The sequence below is a fragment of the Bos indicus genome, chromosome 2 (assembly GCF_029378745.1).
Source record: "Bos indicus isolate NIAB-ARS_2022 breed Sahiwal x Tharparkar chromosome 2, NIAB-ARS_B.indTharparkar_mat_pri_1.0, whole genome shotgun sequence".
In the NCBI taxonomy this organism is placed as follows: Eukaryota; Metazoa; Chordata; class Mammalia; order Artiodactyla; family Bovidae; genus Bos; species Bos indicus.
Window position 1 is genome coordinate 64,453,981 of NC_091761.1, and position 17,283 is coordinate 64,471,263.

Below are 17,283 nucleotides of genomic sequence, written 5' to 3' on the forward strand. Positions count from 1 at the left end.
GAGCATACCAGCTCTGGGGAAGGCAGCTAAATTATTTCTTAATACAGAAGGCCTGTGAAGATTTGTTTCCATCAGATTTTGGTGAAATGCACATCTGTTCAGCTAAAGAACTACAATTACCAAAGCAGGTAGAACCTTCTTTATTTTCATCAGCCTTTTGTACCCATGGGACTACATTTTCAACTTTCCAAAATTTATTATAAATCAACAGACTTTGTGAGATGGTGACTCTTTTTCTTCTTACATTCCAGGTTCTCTTTTGTGGGTGATTCTGGGCATTAGGGTCATTGCCATTAGTCTGGCCACTGAGCAGTAGCTCTGAATTCATCTGGTTGTGTTGGTTGGTATGGGGCAGCTGCTTTATCTTCATTGAAACTTCCCCAAAATCAAAGGCAAATTTCACTAGTTTCCTTTTTTTAAAAAACTGTTTTCCTTTTTCTTTCAGTTTTCCTTTCCAAGTTCCTTTCCCTTTCCTATTTCTCTCCTCTACTTGCTTGCTTATTTCTATCCCTAAGCCAAATCAAACACTCACAATGATTTGAGTATCTCAGGCTCTTTTATGTCTGTGCACAAGCTGTTTTTTATTTCTGAGTATCCTTTTCTCAGGTTTTTTAGATGGCTAATTGACTCACCTTTCTAGCTTCACCTCAATAATATCAGGCTTTTAAAAACCACTGCTGGGTGCCCCACTTTTATGCTCTCCGCACATTCAGGCTTACCTCTCCTCGTACATAATGTGGACTGTTGTTTGTGCTGTCACACTTTTTTGTGCCCCACTGACCAGTAGTAAGTTCCTTTTGAGTAGAGACTAGGTCTTTTATTTTAGTGTTCTTTGCAGCCAGCAATGTTAACATCCAGTAATTGTTGGATGGATGGATGGATGGATGGATGGATAGATGGATGGATTGTGTTTAGGTGAAAATAAAGTATCTGTTCCTTGGTCTTGGAAATGAAACACATTGCACATGTTTATACTAATGTCTTACTGAAGTTTTACAACTTAATTGAGAAATTTCCACATATACAGAGCTATGAAAAGAGGCAACATGTGCTAAGTCCAACCAGAGGGGAAGGAGAGAGAAAGGACTGTGTAGTCATAGAGCACATAGACCAGAGCCCCAGCAGCCAAGGGAGGCTGTGAGGAGGAGGTGGCATTTAGGCTCTTCCTTGAACTATATTTCTCTTCATTCTTCTTCCTGGCATTGCCTGGAGGAACCAAGGGATCTGAAACACTCCAGGAGAAAGAGATAATTTTCTTTTATGTGGCCAAATGTAGCAACTGCAGAATAAGTCTTCCTTCAGATTCTTCCATTGCTTACTAGCTCAGTGATCTTGGGAAAATTCCTTAACCATTTCAACCAGCAGTTTCTCCATTTATCCAATAGTGATTAAAACTTAAGTTTGTATGAGGAAAGAAAAGATATAATCTATGTAAGAGATTATCTATGTAACATTCTCACCATGATAGCTGGTATAATAGTAAGTATGCAATAAGTATCACTATTACTGTTGTCATCATTAAAGCCCTTTACCATGAGGTATATCTGTTCTTTAGTATATTTGTTAATTATGTGTTTTACATATAGCAAACCTTATTGTGAAAAATAACTGCAATGAGAATCTCTTTCCATGTATTTATTAGGCTGAACCATGTAGAGCTATCATTTTATCAATCAAAAATGGTCAAATACCAACAATTCCACATGATTCAACTTAATGTATATGTGTTTACCCATTTAGAGTCCTAGATCTTACCTATAAAAAAGAAAATATTAAAAAATTATATATGAGAAACTTTGAGATCTCATGATTCACTAAATTTAAGCAATAGTCTCTATAAAACTATGGCTTGGCAGAGATTGGGAAGTTAGCTGGAGTACCTCATTAACTATTGAATAGGTGAACCCTTAGTGCTCAGATCTCAGTCAGGTTAGGGTCTAGCTTGGATTGCAGACATGGCAAGTGAACTTAATACTATGTTTCCTGGTTTTCACAATTTTCCAAACCAAAGACTGAAGCCAAGCATAGAGAATTTGCTATTATTGTTTAGTTGCTAAATCTTGTCCGACTCTTTTACAATCCCATGGATTGTAGCCCCCCAGGCTCCTCTGTCCATGAGATTTCCAGGCAAGAACACTGGAGTGGGTTGTCATTTCCTTCTCCAGGGTATTTTCCCAACTCAGAGATCAAACCCATGTCTCCTGTATTGGCAGGTGTGTTCTTTACCAGTGAGCTATCTGGGAAGCCCACATAGAGAATACAGTTTAAGTACAAGTTATGTGGCTCCCATGTTGGGTCACAGGGTCAGCACAGCTATTGAGATGTAGGAAGCGACTAGATGGACGTGAGTTTGAGTAATCTCTGGGAGTTGGTGATGGACAGGGAGGTCTGGTGTGCTGCGATTCATGGGGTTGCAAAGAGTCGGACACACTGAGCAACTGAACTGAACTGAACTGGAGCACATAAAGGTCAGGTTCAGAATGCTGCAGGAATCTAGCCAGATATGGGGAGTCCCAGTGACAACTGAGTTGATTCTTAAAGGATTTGAGACCTCCATGGGGGGTGGAGGAAAGTCACATTGTAAATGGGAAAATGATGAGAAGTAGGTGTGGGGTCCAGAAAGCAAGTGTTCTGTTGTAAGAGTGAATTCCAACTGGCTATGATTGACTGGATATATGCTATGGGGGGAGGGAAGGAGCGGGATATAATAAGGCCATAGGAAGAAGGGAAATATTGCACATACCCTGCTATGTGGTCCACTCTTTGTCCTGTGGGCAGGGAATATGGGCTCATGTAATGTTTGTAACCAAATTCTTGAAAGCATGACCATTATTATTTGAAGGAGAGTGACCTGATGGTGATCGAGGATGATGAAGAGGCTTACTAGTTATGGGAACTAGCTAGAAACTTTTAGTGTTGTTCAGTGGCAAGAAATAGAGAGCCTCACCAAAGTAGAGACACTGATCAAGGAAAGAGGAGGACACTGAAAGGGAAGAGTTGGCAGTGCTTGGAAAGTGGTAGGACTTGGGTGGCAAAAAGGATGCAGTTCAAAAAGATGCTGCAGACCTTTCATCCTGAGTGACTGGGAAAGGAGTGGTCTCGGGACCGGTCAGGAAAAGAATAGTTGCAGCCTAGAGGGATTCCATCCAGTGGAGTACATGCCCGCAACAAAAACAGGAAAGATTCAAGGAGCATACTTAAGGGGACTGCTGCTGTCAAGTTCAAGCTGAGCTGTGGTCCACAGTTATAGGGTTTGTTGCCACTTCCAAAGATGCAGAAACTGTGAGAACAGTAGTCACAGCAGCCCTACAGTCCCAAGACTGCTAACAGGCAAGGAAGTGCAAGTTCAGCCAACTGTGGCAAAACTTGACATTCTGGAAGCCCACATGATTTCCATCGCTATTCAGTTCAGTTCAGTCGCTCAGTCGTGTCCTACTCTTTGTGACCCCATGAATTGCAGCACGCCAGGCCTCCCTGTCCATCACCAACTCCCGGAGTTCACTCAGACTCACGTCTATCGAGTCGGTGATGCCACCACTATTGGAAGAGGAGAAAAACATATGCTTCTTTTCAACCTTCAAAATATTGTTCGTGCACCTCATTGGAGGAACCTTTAACCAGGTAATGGTGTCTGAGGAAGTACAATTCCCAAGCTTTCTGCTCCTGAGCCATCAGGGAAAGTATGGGAGTGGCAGGGAGTCTGCCAAGGGCAATTAAACAGTACCAGACCCAACAGGGAAAAGAAAGCAGATTATCTGGTGAAGATGTTGCTGGTGAGTGTGTATATGCTGAGTATGAAGTTCTGGCATGGCATCAAGTTGAGCACTGAGTAAGTCACTGGAAAGCCAGATCTGGGCTTGGAGATTTAGCTTTGGAAATACAGAGCACAAGAGGTAATAAATGAGATTGGAGAAAAAGACAAGTAGAGCATAGAGCTAGCAGAGAGAGAGAACAGAAGACTGAGACCTTGGCCATGAGGTGTGTTCATCTCTAGGTGAGGGGAGAAGGAGACCTCAGTAGGAAATACAAACATGTTTAGATAGGAAGGAGGAATATGTGGAGAATGTAGCCATGAAAGCAAGAGAGAGGAAAACTTCTATAAGGAAGGGGTGACCAAGGTAGGCGGATGCTTTAAGTCAAAAGACTTAGGACAAATTAGTGAGTGTGGTGATTTTAGGTCTACTGATAAGAAACTAGTCTCAGCATAGACATCAGGGCAGAAGTTGGGTGAAAAGTAGTTGTTGAGATTAATTTGGTGGGGAAAAATGTAAAAACAGAACATAGAAACTGTTCTTTAATATAGATGGTGGGGAGAGGAGAGAAAAGAGGAATACATTGCAAAGGGGGAATGGGGCAAAGGAAGATTCCATTAGGGTAAAGTTGATGTTAACTTGTTTGACATCTGATTTAAAATTTTTAAAAAAAGCTTATGGAGAGAGAGAGACCAGCAAAGGGGCAGGTATGAGAGCAAAGGTCCAGAAGAGATGGAAGAGGATAGAATCCAGGGATCCAGTAGTAATCATGGCAGAGGGGCTCAGGGAAAACTGTTAGTGTTCTAATTGGTGTTGTCACTGAGATGATATGAATGTGTTGGATTTCCTCCCAGAGAGTAGGGTGTCAAAGCAAGGACCACAGGAACATGTCTTGCAGAGTGAAAATTGTCCAATATATCCAAGCAGAAAAATCTGGAAATGACCACCAGTCAGTGTGGATACAAATGCCCTCTTCTGTATACTTATTGACTGCTGAGTGGTAATGACAGCTCCTTGTTACAGGCTGTGCTTACTGCCAGTACTCACCCATAAGAAGTACATTGGCACTAGATTTACTCAGCTTCATCAATCAATTTCTTGGCTGTAGAAAAACTGCAATATCATTTTAGAGTCCCTTATAGCCTAACAAGAGGTAGATAATTAGGTCCTAGGGGATCTGTGTTCTAATAGGTTATTGTGGAGTGACCCTCTCCCTCCCCTTTCCAATCTAGAACAAGTCTCTGTACTTTATGATTAAATGTGCTCTTCTTCATTTGGAGGAAGGTAAGGATGACTGGAAGAAAGTTGAACATTCTGCTTATTACTTGGTTTTGGATATTTGTATAGTATGCATGAGTGTGTGCTAAGTCACTTCAGCTGTCACTTCAGTCATGTCTTACTCTTTGTGACCCCATGGCACAATCTGTGATCCAGGCAGCAATACTGAAGTGGGTTGCCATGCCCTCCTCCAGGGGATCTTCCCAACTCAGGGATTGAATCCACATCTCTTACATCTCCTGCATTGGAGGGCAGTTTCTTTACCACTAGTGCCACCTGGGAAGCCCTTTGTATAGTGTAGGTGTGTAGAATTTACCAATATTGCAATAATCCTACATGAATGGACAGACAACAGAGTCTGCCTAGTTTCTCATGTTTACAGGGAGAGGGAGGGAGAAAAGGACTTCTGACCATGGATCTGGAAGTCCTAAAATAGCATAGCTTTAACATTAAAAGCAGTTAATGTTGTATGTATCTATGCATGCTGCCATGATAATTTCTAGCAATTCAATCAGCATAGCATATTCTCATTCATCATTTACATTTTAAAAATCCTGCCACTTGGCAGATTTTGAGTGTTTATCAGTACTTATTGTCTCATTTTTTTTTCTTTTGTGATAAGTCTGAAAACTGGTTTCTCTGGTGCTTTTACATATTAAAAATTTTTTTCAAGTTAGTGCAGAGGTCCTCTGCCCTTTCCCCCAACTATCCTCGCTTCTTTCTTTCTGAAGCATTGAGAATTCAAGGATAAAGGGGCACTCTTTTCACCAAAAGTCACCCTATTTCCAGCCTCTATTTCACTGGGCAGAAATGTGCAATAAAAGTGCTATATAAAAGCTTGTATTCCACAATAAGAAATAATTGAAAACAATCCACTGTTGTTTTATCTTAACCTTCTGGTTGGGAAATTTTGCAGTTATTGGTACTAGTTTTATCATACTAACTATTTCTTAGCAACAGATATTCTGATGTGGTTATTCTTTATTTTCTCATAGACATTCAAAGTCAGGAAGAACAGAATCTAAATAGTGGAGGAAAGCTGAACATCCCAAGTTGCGGGGAATAAATATATATGTGCATGAAATGTAATGAGACCAGTGCTCCATTTAGGAATATGTATCAGTTGGGGACCAGTAACTAGAGGTTCTGTTTGACACTGTTTGAAATGTAGTTATAAATTTCCATTAAACTGTGAACATAACTTTAAATGTATCTAATTCAGTTGGAAGAGTCTTAACTAGTTTAGCTAACAATGATGGACAAATGCTTTGCATTTGATTAAAATATCTATACAATACTGCTGCTGCTGCTAAGTCACTTCAGTCATGTCTGACTCTGTGTGACCCCATAGATGGCAGAACACCAGGCTCCCCTGTCCCTGGGATTCTCCAGGCAAGAACACTGGAGTGGGCTGCCATTTCCTTCTCCAGTGCATGAAAGTGAGAAGTGAAAGGGAAGTCACTCAGTCAATACTAAATAATATTAAAATGTCTATGCTGCTGCTACTGCTGCTAAGTCACTTCAGTCATGTCCGACTCTGGGTGACCCCATAGATGGCAGCCCACCAGGCTTCCCCGTCCCTGGGATTCTCCAGGCAAGAACACTGGAGTGGGTTGCCATTTCCTTCTCCAGTGCATGAAAGTGAAAAGTGAAAAGTGAAAGGGAAGTCGCTCAGTCAATACTAAACAATACTAAAATGTCTGTACAACCTATACAATTCTAAAATGAAATGCTCATGCGTTCAGTAGGCATATGGACTGTGATGTACACACTTAAAGCATGTTTCTCATTGCAAAAGCTCATGGCAAGCAATTTAAAATTTGTAAACAAAATCATTAGTTTGAAAATCTCTTTTCTGTCTAATTAAATCCTACTCATTTCCAAAAATTCAGCACATGTCAACACCTCCAAAGGAACTCTCTTAGCCTCTTAGATTTTTTTCACCTCATGGCATCTTCTTTTGGAACTTATTACATATAATGTAATTACTGGCTTGCCGGTTTCCTATACTTAGCTGATTTTCTTTATTTGAGTGGCTGGTTATAGTACAAAGTGCATAGATGGGTTCAATGGATGATTAGCAAATAAGGAAATAGATAATTTCGTAAGGGGATGATGAAAGAATGAATGAGTAAATGAGAGAATGATTACTCATATTATAGAAGGAATTGTCTTTAAGTTTTTCAGCATTGGAATGAAACCTAGGTTCATCTAACCATACTTTCCATCTACTTTTCACCATCAACTATGTTCCAGATGAAGCTAATTAGTATATAAGTCCACAACTCAAGAGATATTCCATACACTCAGGGTAAATTGATACTGATTCTGTGATGGGGATAATAGAAGAAGACCTGAGATACATACTGGGGCTCTCTAACTCACTCACAGATAGTTGTTGAAACAAGAATCCTGCACATTAAATTGTTTCATAATATTTAACCATGCCAAGTACTATATAAGTGTTTGGGGAAGACATGAGATTATAACAGAGATCCCTAAAAGTTAATGTGCAAGAATTTCTTTATAAAAAATACAGATTCATTCTCAGAGATTCTGGATCACTAAATCTCTGGTGGACCTGTGAATCTGAATTTTAATGAGATTTGCCCCCACCCTACCTTGATGATTTCCTGCAATTGTTCTTGAGAAAACACTTTTCACTGGATGAAGGAGAGACTCCAGTGGACCAGAGCTGTCAGGGAAACAGGGGATGGGACTTAGTCTGGAGCTTGATGGATGCATGCTATTTGGATAGGCAAGGAGGGAAAGGAAGGAATCTCCTTTTTCTTATGGTAATTGGCAGGAACATCTCTCTCCAAATATCAGATGATTATGATGATTGACAAAACACACTTTCATGACATTGCAGAGTAAGTATTACTCTGATGTTTCCTTTTTTGTTTTTAATCTACCACAGAAGCAGGTTTTAAATTGACTTCTTTTTCCCCAGTTTTCACTTTTACCTGTTAAATCTTGACACATTTCTACACTTCAGAATTTCTAAGGATCAAGCATGCCAGTTATTGCCATATCTTGAGTTGTGATGACATTTTAAACAAGGACGGTTGGGTAAAAAATAAGTGGAACATTAAACGTCTCCTGCTAACACCACTGAGCAACCACCTCTTCCATTTTCCTCTCTGAGGTGACTTAGATGATCACAAAAGTTCTGTGGAAGTATAGGCTGCTTTTCCATGTTTATAGATAGCTGCTATAAAATAGGCTACATCAGAAACATATGTATATTAACTGTCACGCTGAAAGCTTATACTGTGTTCTTCAAAGCAAAACAGACTTTGAAGGTGTTGATTTCAAAATTTCCCATTAGAAGGAACACACTTGTAGACAATTCAGGAAGCTCAAAAGGACTAACTGTATAGGGTGGTGATCAATTTAGCATGCGTGAAACAAGGGTGACAATGGATATCTAGTTGGGAAGGGAGAAAAGTCTCAACAGTGACAGCTCAGTCACCAGAGGGAGAGAAGTAATACCCAATGGGAAAAGACCAGCACAACTAACACCATTTGCCTGTCTTGAGTTTTGGCAGTCAGCCACCTGGAGATGACTGTGTACAGTCAGACAAGCCGAGCAGACACTCACTGAGAAGTAGTTCCGTGTAAGTGTTCAATTCTGACAATGCAGATATGGAAGACTTTTTATTAGCACCAGTATCTGGTTCTCTTCTCCTTGCTGGGTGCTCAGAAGACAAAATTTACCAGCTACTGTAGCATTTAGTCAGGCCCTATGATTGGTTCTGGCCAAAGGCTTTTAAATTGAAGTGATTTCTGGAATGAGACAGTAAAAATTCCTACAGTGTTCACCAGTGTCTCTTTTCCCAGTAACACTGAATGCCTCATGTTGAGAGGCTAAGACAGCTTGAATATTTGAGTTATTCCATTTACAGGAAGATCATAATATGTTATCATCCAACCAGAAAATGCTGGAGTGAAAAGGATGCTATTAATAATTGTGCCAGGATAATAGACATAAACTGGACTGTCCTGGGAAACCAGGACATAGAAACTCCCTACTCCTGGAGAACAGTTGACTGCCAAGGTACCCAGACCGTGTGTCAACATACAGTTCAGTCATTTTTAAGCCGCTGGGATGTTGGGGTTCTTTATGACACCAGTGTAACCTGTCCTTTCCGGACTTAGAAGGTAGGTTATTCTTAGGACTTCCCTGGTGGCTCAGATGGTAAGGCATTTGTCTACAATGCAGGAGACCTGGGTTCGATCCCTGGGTCAGGAAGATCCCCTGGAGAAGGAAATGGCAACCCACTCCAGTACTATTGCCTGGAAAATCCCATGGACAGAGGAGCCTGGTAGGCTACAGTCCATGGGGTTGCAAAAAGTCGGACATGACTGAGCGACTTCACTTTCCTTCCCTATTCTTCAGACCAGTTGTTGCTGGAAATTAGAGAGAGGTGCAGTAGCTTTTCTATACTTTCTGAAAAAAGGAAAAGACAGTAGGTGCTTCCATCAAGTGTTGACTTGATTGGTTTATATTCCCAAAGAGACTATTTTCTGTCTTTCTCACATCATCTCCAGAAGATCTATAATTCACAGAGCCTTTACTTCTGAAAGTTAGTTAAAGACATAAGAGAAACAAATACCAACTTATATAACATTTCACATTTTGTCTCGTTGCATCCTCGCAACATCCTTCTGGAGTAAGTAGGACTGACGTGATATATCCATTTCATAGAGAAGGATACTAAGGTTCTAGAAATGTAAGTGATTTGTCCAAAGTTGTGCAGCTGGTAGAAATGTTTCCACAGACCCACTTATGTCATTTTAGGAAGTATAGGACTCTCATACATTTACTTACTATACTGTGGCCACAGGAGTTGAGGCTGGGAGAGGATCTGATAGCATCAATTTTCTGGCTGTGCTGTGGTTTGCAGTACTGTCTTCTCTATTAAGAGAAGCCACCCTAAACTATTATGAATCAAATGTCGAAACAAGCATATGAATTAAAGAGCAGGCCCATTGAAGAATGCCCTGTGCCATGCAGGAGACTCCAGAAGCCAGTTTTATGGATTCTTAAAGCATCTCTTTGCTACTACTGCACTTTCTTGCCCCAAAACTTAATACTATAACTGGATCCCAAATATGGTCAATTAGATTTTCCTGTCCTTCTCTAATATTCCCAACAACAACAACACAAAATACGAACTTACGGTGCTGCCTTGGACATTATTCAGATCCAGTAGAGAGTTGGCTTGACTCTTTAACATTAACTCTTGTTCTTCAAGGCCCCCTGAAAAAGAGTCTTTAAGATGTGGAAAGTGAGAATCAAATTCATGATTAATTTCCCAATGAGAAACAAGTCTAATCATGTCATTCAATTCTTCATTTTTTTCTGGGTCAAATCCCAAATAGGTTTTGAAGCATGATAAAACAGAGTGTGTGGTGAATTCCTGGGGGTCTTAACCATCTTATGAGGAGCCAGTCACAACTGTGAAAAAAATTATAAACATACGGTGGGCCTCATTTTGAGTACCTGATGTCCTTACATTACTAGATTTCGGCTTTCAAAAGCATGGTGCAAATCAAGAAAGAAATCTTGATGACTCAGTCCACATTTTATTGTTTTCTTGACCAAGGTAAAATGATAAAATTCTCATTTTAAGAAATGGGGAAAATGATGTTCCAACTAGTTATGTTAATATTCTAAAAGAGAATAGCCTCTACTTACAATTTAATATGTATCCTCATGACACATTAAACTAATTTTATTCCTATTATTAGCAGCCAATAAGAATAAACAGTATGGTTCAATTACAAATAGAAAGGTCTGTTATCTTCAAAGTTTCCCTGACCTTTGGCTACTGAGCTATAAAGATCTGTACCCTAAATAATATGTGTTGCTGTGCTGTGCAAAGTCACTTCAGTCGTGTCCGACTCTTTGCAACCCTATGGACTGTGGCCTTCCAGGCTCCTCTGTCCATGGTGTTCTCCAGGCTAGAATGCTGGACTGGATTCCCTTGCCCTCCTTCAGGGGATCTTCCCAACCCAGGGATCAAACTCGTGTCTCTTAAATCTCCTGCATTGGCCAGGTAGGTTCTGTACCACTAGTGCTAAATAATCCATTTATATTAAAAGTAGTTGTCTTGTTAATTCAAAGTTATTTTTGGGCAGTATCAAACTCAAAGAATATTCATTCTTCAGACTACTCAAGAAAACAAAATCTTAGGAAAACCAAGTAAATCTGAGTATATTTGTGGAAATTCACTATTTTGAGGAATTCTATTAGGACACATCATAAAGATAGATTTAGAAGTCAAAGAGACAAAACTAACTTACAAACAGAAAGAGACTCATAGACTTAGAGAATGGATTTATGGTTACCGGGAAAGCAAGGATGGGGGAAGGGATAGTTAAGGAGTTTGGAATGAACATGTACACATAGCTATACTTAAAATGGATAACTAACCAAGGTCCTATTGTATAGTACAGGAAACTCCACTCAATGTTATGTGGCAGCCTGGATGGGAGGAGAGTTTTGGGGGGTATAGATTCATAGGTATGTGTCCCTGAGTCCCTTTGCTGTCCACTTGAAACTTTCACAGCATTGTTAATGAGCTATACCTCAATACAAAATAAAAGTTTTTCAAAAAGAAAGACAAGCTTTTGAGATTGGACATGGGGGACTGTATTAACTGTTAATTATTTTGTGTTAATGAAGCTAATCATATTAATAACTACTGCATTAATTAAAAAACCAGGCTCCACTGAGAGAAGTAACCCATTTTGTAGACCTCTTGTGGATTCTTGGGAAACATCACCAACCCTGCCTTCAGGACAGTGGAAACTAGTGAGGTACACTTCTTTCTGGCATTCACCAGCACACACAGGAGTCTCTATCTCTGGATTAGTGCAAACTCTACAAACACATGAATCCATAAATGCAGCTTTGTGTTCTGCCTCTGTTGTGCAGACACTTGAGATTTGCTTGTTAACATTCAGGGGATTCCCTTCAGCTCAATGTGAAAAATGAGTATTTTTCCTCTGAATGCATATCCTTGCTTCCTTGCCTTCTTCAAATCTGCCTCTCTCCACACAGTGAGCTCCCCAAGCAGGATCAGGATAAGCCTGCCCATGAGGAAATTTATGTTGCTTTCTGCTCACATACAGATGGCCCTGGAGTGAATATGATGCAGTAATTCAAATTAGACTAGCACCTTTCGATCTGTTTATAAATGGTGCTGTGTCCCCATGAGTGAATTAAGAGCACTGTGGTTTCTGGGCAACAGTATTATTCTGGCAAAATTTGTGCTGAATTAAAAATATATATCATCTAGGAAAGAAAGAAGAAATCCTATCTCTCCCACATTTAGCCAGAGTAAACTTCAGTTTCCGTGCTCTTTTTAGTTATTGTCGACATAGATTTAGTCTTCCTAACTATTAAACCAGGATAAGGGAAGACTGGGTTAAGAACATCAGAGTCACAGCCCACCTGGGGATTGTCCCTGCTTCCATGCTTAGATGTGTTAGCTTCTAAGTGAGGAAGCTTATTTGGTAAGGAAACAAGTTGGTGCACTTGGGCAGAACCCAGTTCTAAACCAGCAAAGTTTCCACATGAACAGTTTCATCTTGAAACTGAAAATTAGTCAGCTTTTCCTCTCACTCCTGAGCTTGAGGAAAGCTTTTCACTGCAATTCAAATGGAGAGGTAGGGTGGGTTGTTGAGGAAAGCAATGGAAGTAGGATTGGAAAAAGAAATTTAAAAGCAAATGATTTGCAAACAATTTGGGAGACCATACAAAATATGTTCTTCATTCATATAATTCTCCAATCCTTTCTCCTTTAGCAGTGGGACACTGGGCTTTCTTAGCAGAGATTAGTCAGCCAGGTGGTAAAGGGTGTCCAGGCTAGGGACTGAATCGCAAACCCTGGCCTCATTAGGATAATATTCTAACTATCTAAGCTAATTAGTTGCAGATGAAGCATATGAACTGTGGACTGCATATTAAATTTGACAGAAAGAGTAGGGAGTTATTTCTGGGAGATGTTTGGTTTGTTTTACCCATGACCAGGAGCCCTGCATCTTAACCCCATGAGTCACAGCCCATTTAGTCTTGTTGTACCTCTCACCTGTTATGACTTCTCTCTGAGCAGTTAGATCTACATATAGGTCTGTAGGACAATGACAATCTAAGGAGCCAGGGGACAAATGAGTAAAAGAACTATTAGATTCATTTGTTCATTCACTTAAAAAAGAACTTATTGAACACTGACTCAGTAACACTAGCTATGCTTAGTTGTCAGAGATAAATAAGACAGTCACTAAACTTAAGGAACTCAGAGCTCATTAATAAGATGCACGAGGTTATGATGGAGAGGAGCTCAGAGTATGAAGAAAGCACAAAGGTAAGGCTTCTCCTTATGGAAAGAAGACTACCCACTTGGTGGTCCACTAGGCTCGGGTACAAAGGAGATCCTGGGCTTTACCTTTCCAGGCTTTTTTCAGATCCTGTGTGGTTTCAAGGCTGCCTGGAGACCCACGGGGCCTACTGCAGCAGGTCAAGGGCACTCCTACAGCAGTGTCTGGAGACAAACTGCCAGGTCAGCATGCTCACTAAAAGTGGCCAAGATTCAGAATAGTGTAGCAGGCAGAAGCTAAGTGAAGGTCAGAGTGCCATAGAGACCTCCAGGCTGTAATCAAACAGAACAGACAGCCTGGGAATAGCCTCAGGATCTTCACACATAGAAGCAGAAGGGCCAGCAACACATCTGAAGACAAGTGACTTCTCTCCAGGTGTAAGGAGACACCACACCCAAATCTCCTTTCTCTGTAGAGATTGAGATCCACACAGCCAGACCTGCATACACCTAGCAACCATTTGTGGAAGAAAAGCAGTTGCTTCTCTTCTACATTTCTATCCAAGAGATAAATGGTCTACATTTAAAAACAAATTAAAAAAAAAATAAAAACAAATAACTTTGTCAATAATTTATTATGAAAAAAATTTAAATACAGAAAAAGTTGAATGCATTTTATAGCAAACACTGTAAACCCACCAACTAGATTCTACCATTCACTTTTACTTGCTCTTCTACATATCTAGCCATGTATCCATCTCTCTCTCCATCCATCATATAATCATTAAAGCATTTCAGAGTAAATTTTAGGCATTGATATATTTTGGCCCAAATTATGTAGATATGGGTATGTATATTGCTAATTAGAGTTCCATATTTGTTTACTCTGTATTTTTTGTTTCAGGGTAAAATTTATGTATAATGATATACACAAATCTTAAATGTAGCATTGGATGAATTCCAACAAATGCTTGTATTTGTGCAATCCATTGAAACCCCTAGAGAGAAATAGAACATTAGCATCATCCCAGGAAGTTCCTTGTGTTCCTTACCAGTCAGTCCTTGCCCCTCCCCTGCCCTCTCTTGACAATCACTGTTGTTAAATTTTACATCATAAATTAATTTTCCCTGTACTAAAGTTACATATAAATGAAATCATGTAGTATTTAGTCTTTTGTGTGTGCCTTCTTTCCCTCACCCGAATGTTTTTGAGAGTCTTCGATACTGCATGTATCAGCTTATTCCCTTTGATTGCTGAATAGTCTTCCAATGTAGGAAATATATACAAGCATACTTTGTTTTATTGTGCTTCACTCTCTTGTATCAGATCAGATCAGATCAGATCAGTCGCGTCCGACTATTTGCAACCCCATGAATCGCAGCACGCCAGGCCTCCCTGTCCATCACCATCTCCCAGAGTTCACTCAAACTCACATCCACCGAGTTGGTGATGCCATCCAGCCATCTCATCCTCTGTCATCCCCTTTTCCTCCTGCCCCCAATCCCTCCCAGAATCAGAGTCTTTTCCAATGAGTCAACTCCTCGCATGAGGTGGCCAAAGTACTGGAGTTTCAGCTTTAGCATCATTCCTTCCAAAGAACACCCAAGGCTGATCTCCTTTAGAATGGACTGGGTGGATCTCCTTGCAGTCCGAAGGACTCTGAAGAGTCTTCTCCAACACCACAGTTCAAAAGCATCAATTCTTTGGCGCTCAGCTTTCTTCACAGTCCAACTCTCACATCCATACATGACCACAGGAAAAACCATAGCCTTGACTAGACAGACCTTTGTTGGCAAAGTAATGTCTCTGCTTTTGAATATGCTATCTAGGTTGGTCATAACTTTTCTTCCAAGGAATAAGTGTCTTTTAATTTCATGGCTTCAGTCACCATCTGCAGTGATTTTGGAGCCCCCCCAAAATAAAGTCTGATACTGTTTCCACTGTTTCCCCATCTATTTGCCATGAAGTGATGGGACCAGAATGTTGAGCTTTAAGCCAACTTTTTCACTCTCCTCTTTCACTCTCATCAAGAGGCTTTTTAGTTCCTCTTCACTTTCTGCCATAAGGGTGGTGTCATCTGCATATCTGAGGTTATTGATATTTCTCCTGGCAATCTTGATTCCAGCGTGCCCTGCCCCAGGTCCTTCAGCCTTCTTTCTGTTTGAACCACAGTCCCTTTCTTCTTGTCTTAAAGTGAAATTCAGTCATGGAGGTATCCTTGCTTAAATTGATACAGTTTCTCGAAATGAGAGGATTGGGAGTCAAATAAAGTAAAACACAAGGAGAAGCAATTTGCAAGTCACAGCAGCAGCTCTCAACAAACTGCACAGTGTAGGTGAAGAGAATATGGCATGCATTTTAGCAGAAGTGGGTGAGTTATGATCTTGAAGCCTCTCACATAAGAAAATACGAGGGACAATTGAAAAATTACATTAGTGATTTAGTTTTATGTGACTCATCAGCAAATACACAAGTTAAAGTATATTTCTTAAAAACAAAAAGCATGATCAGCTTTTGGTTCAAAGAGCCTTATGAGTTACTAATTTGATTTGAGGAGAGTGACTTCTTGTTTTTGTGTTCATTTTGTTCCATTTCTGTCAAAAATGACATACTAAACTGAATATTTGATCACAAGAGTCACAAAAGAACACTTCAGTCTAATGGTCTGATCAGTTCCCAGAGTCTCATTAGGCAAAAAAGAGAGGGCAGGATTTGGGGAGGAAGAAAGGAGTGTGGACGAGTTCACTTTCCTTTACCTGCTGTTAGAATAAATTGCTCCCAGAGTGCTCTGGGATCCTGTTTTCTGATAATCCTTTCATTATTGAATGAATGAAGTTCTTTAGGACTCAAATCATATTCTCTGATTGTGATATTATTAGGTTGTTTCCTGCCTTGAAGAGATTCAGGAAACCATCATCTTTGAACATTTACTTCCAGAAGAATCTTCCTTTGTTGTGCAGGGAGACTGTCTCTATAAGACATGGGTGCAAATCCAATGACAATTCCCCAGTCGTGTGCTCTTTAAATGGGGGTCTGTGACAAAGGTGGATCTCTGGGCACAGGGAGATTTTGTTTCAAATTCTCACTGATCCAGCTCTTAGGTGGTTTTGAATTGTTATTCTCATGAATTCTTTTTTAATGTCCTTTTTTTCTAACTTTAAGTTTGTGCCCCTTTTAAGCAAAACTTTTTTTTCTTCCCCTAGAGAAAATACTATAGTGGTGGTGGTAATTAAGTGATATATACCATAAAACATGGAATCTGTTTTTAATTAAATACAGTTCTTACATTTTTATCTATGTTATGTAAAATATACTATTTGCATATGAATTTAGTTTATTTGTCTGATGTGTATAGGACTTAACTTTTAAAAAATAGTTCACTTAATATGTATTAAAATTTATTACATTTCACCAAGTGTAATTTTAGCCTAGACTGTTTTTAGTTATGATAGTTACTTGACCCATACTTAGAGGACAAAAGGATTTAATCTCAGGATAGACAAAAGTGGGGGAAAAAACAGAACTAGAAGATATTAATTAAGGTTAGTGTTTAATGATATGTTCAACAAATCAGCAACTTACAAGCAAGAAACTACCTGTGCCTGACTTGGAGAAAGGAATTGATTATTTTTAGTTCACATTTGGGAAGTGGATGGTGTAATTGTTCTGTGTGCAGACTAGACTCATACACCAGCTATCAAAATAATAAAACAAAATAAAGTGTCACTGGACACTGCACTACAAGGGATGGTGCTTCACAGTTTTTGATTTTTAAAATAAGGGAGTTTACTAAATGATAATCTTTTTTAAAAATGTCATTAGGGGATAAATAATGGTATATTCTTATAAGGTTCAAAATATTTTTCTGTCACCAGATTCATAAGGGTTGTGAAAAGATGAGACAACTTAATTTTTTTTTTAT

The 17,283-nt window shown here is 39.7% G+C and overlaps 1 protein-coding gene across 8 annotated transcripts in view; it reads left to right on the forward strand.

Moving 5' to 3' along the window:
• NCKAP5 (NCK associated protein 5) overlaps positions 1 to 17,283 on the forward strand; it is a 1,211,030-nt gene that overhangs the window by 823,688 nt on the left and 370,059 nt on the right. The gene's annotated exons all lie outside the window — the stretch shown is intronic.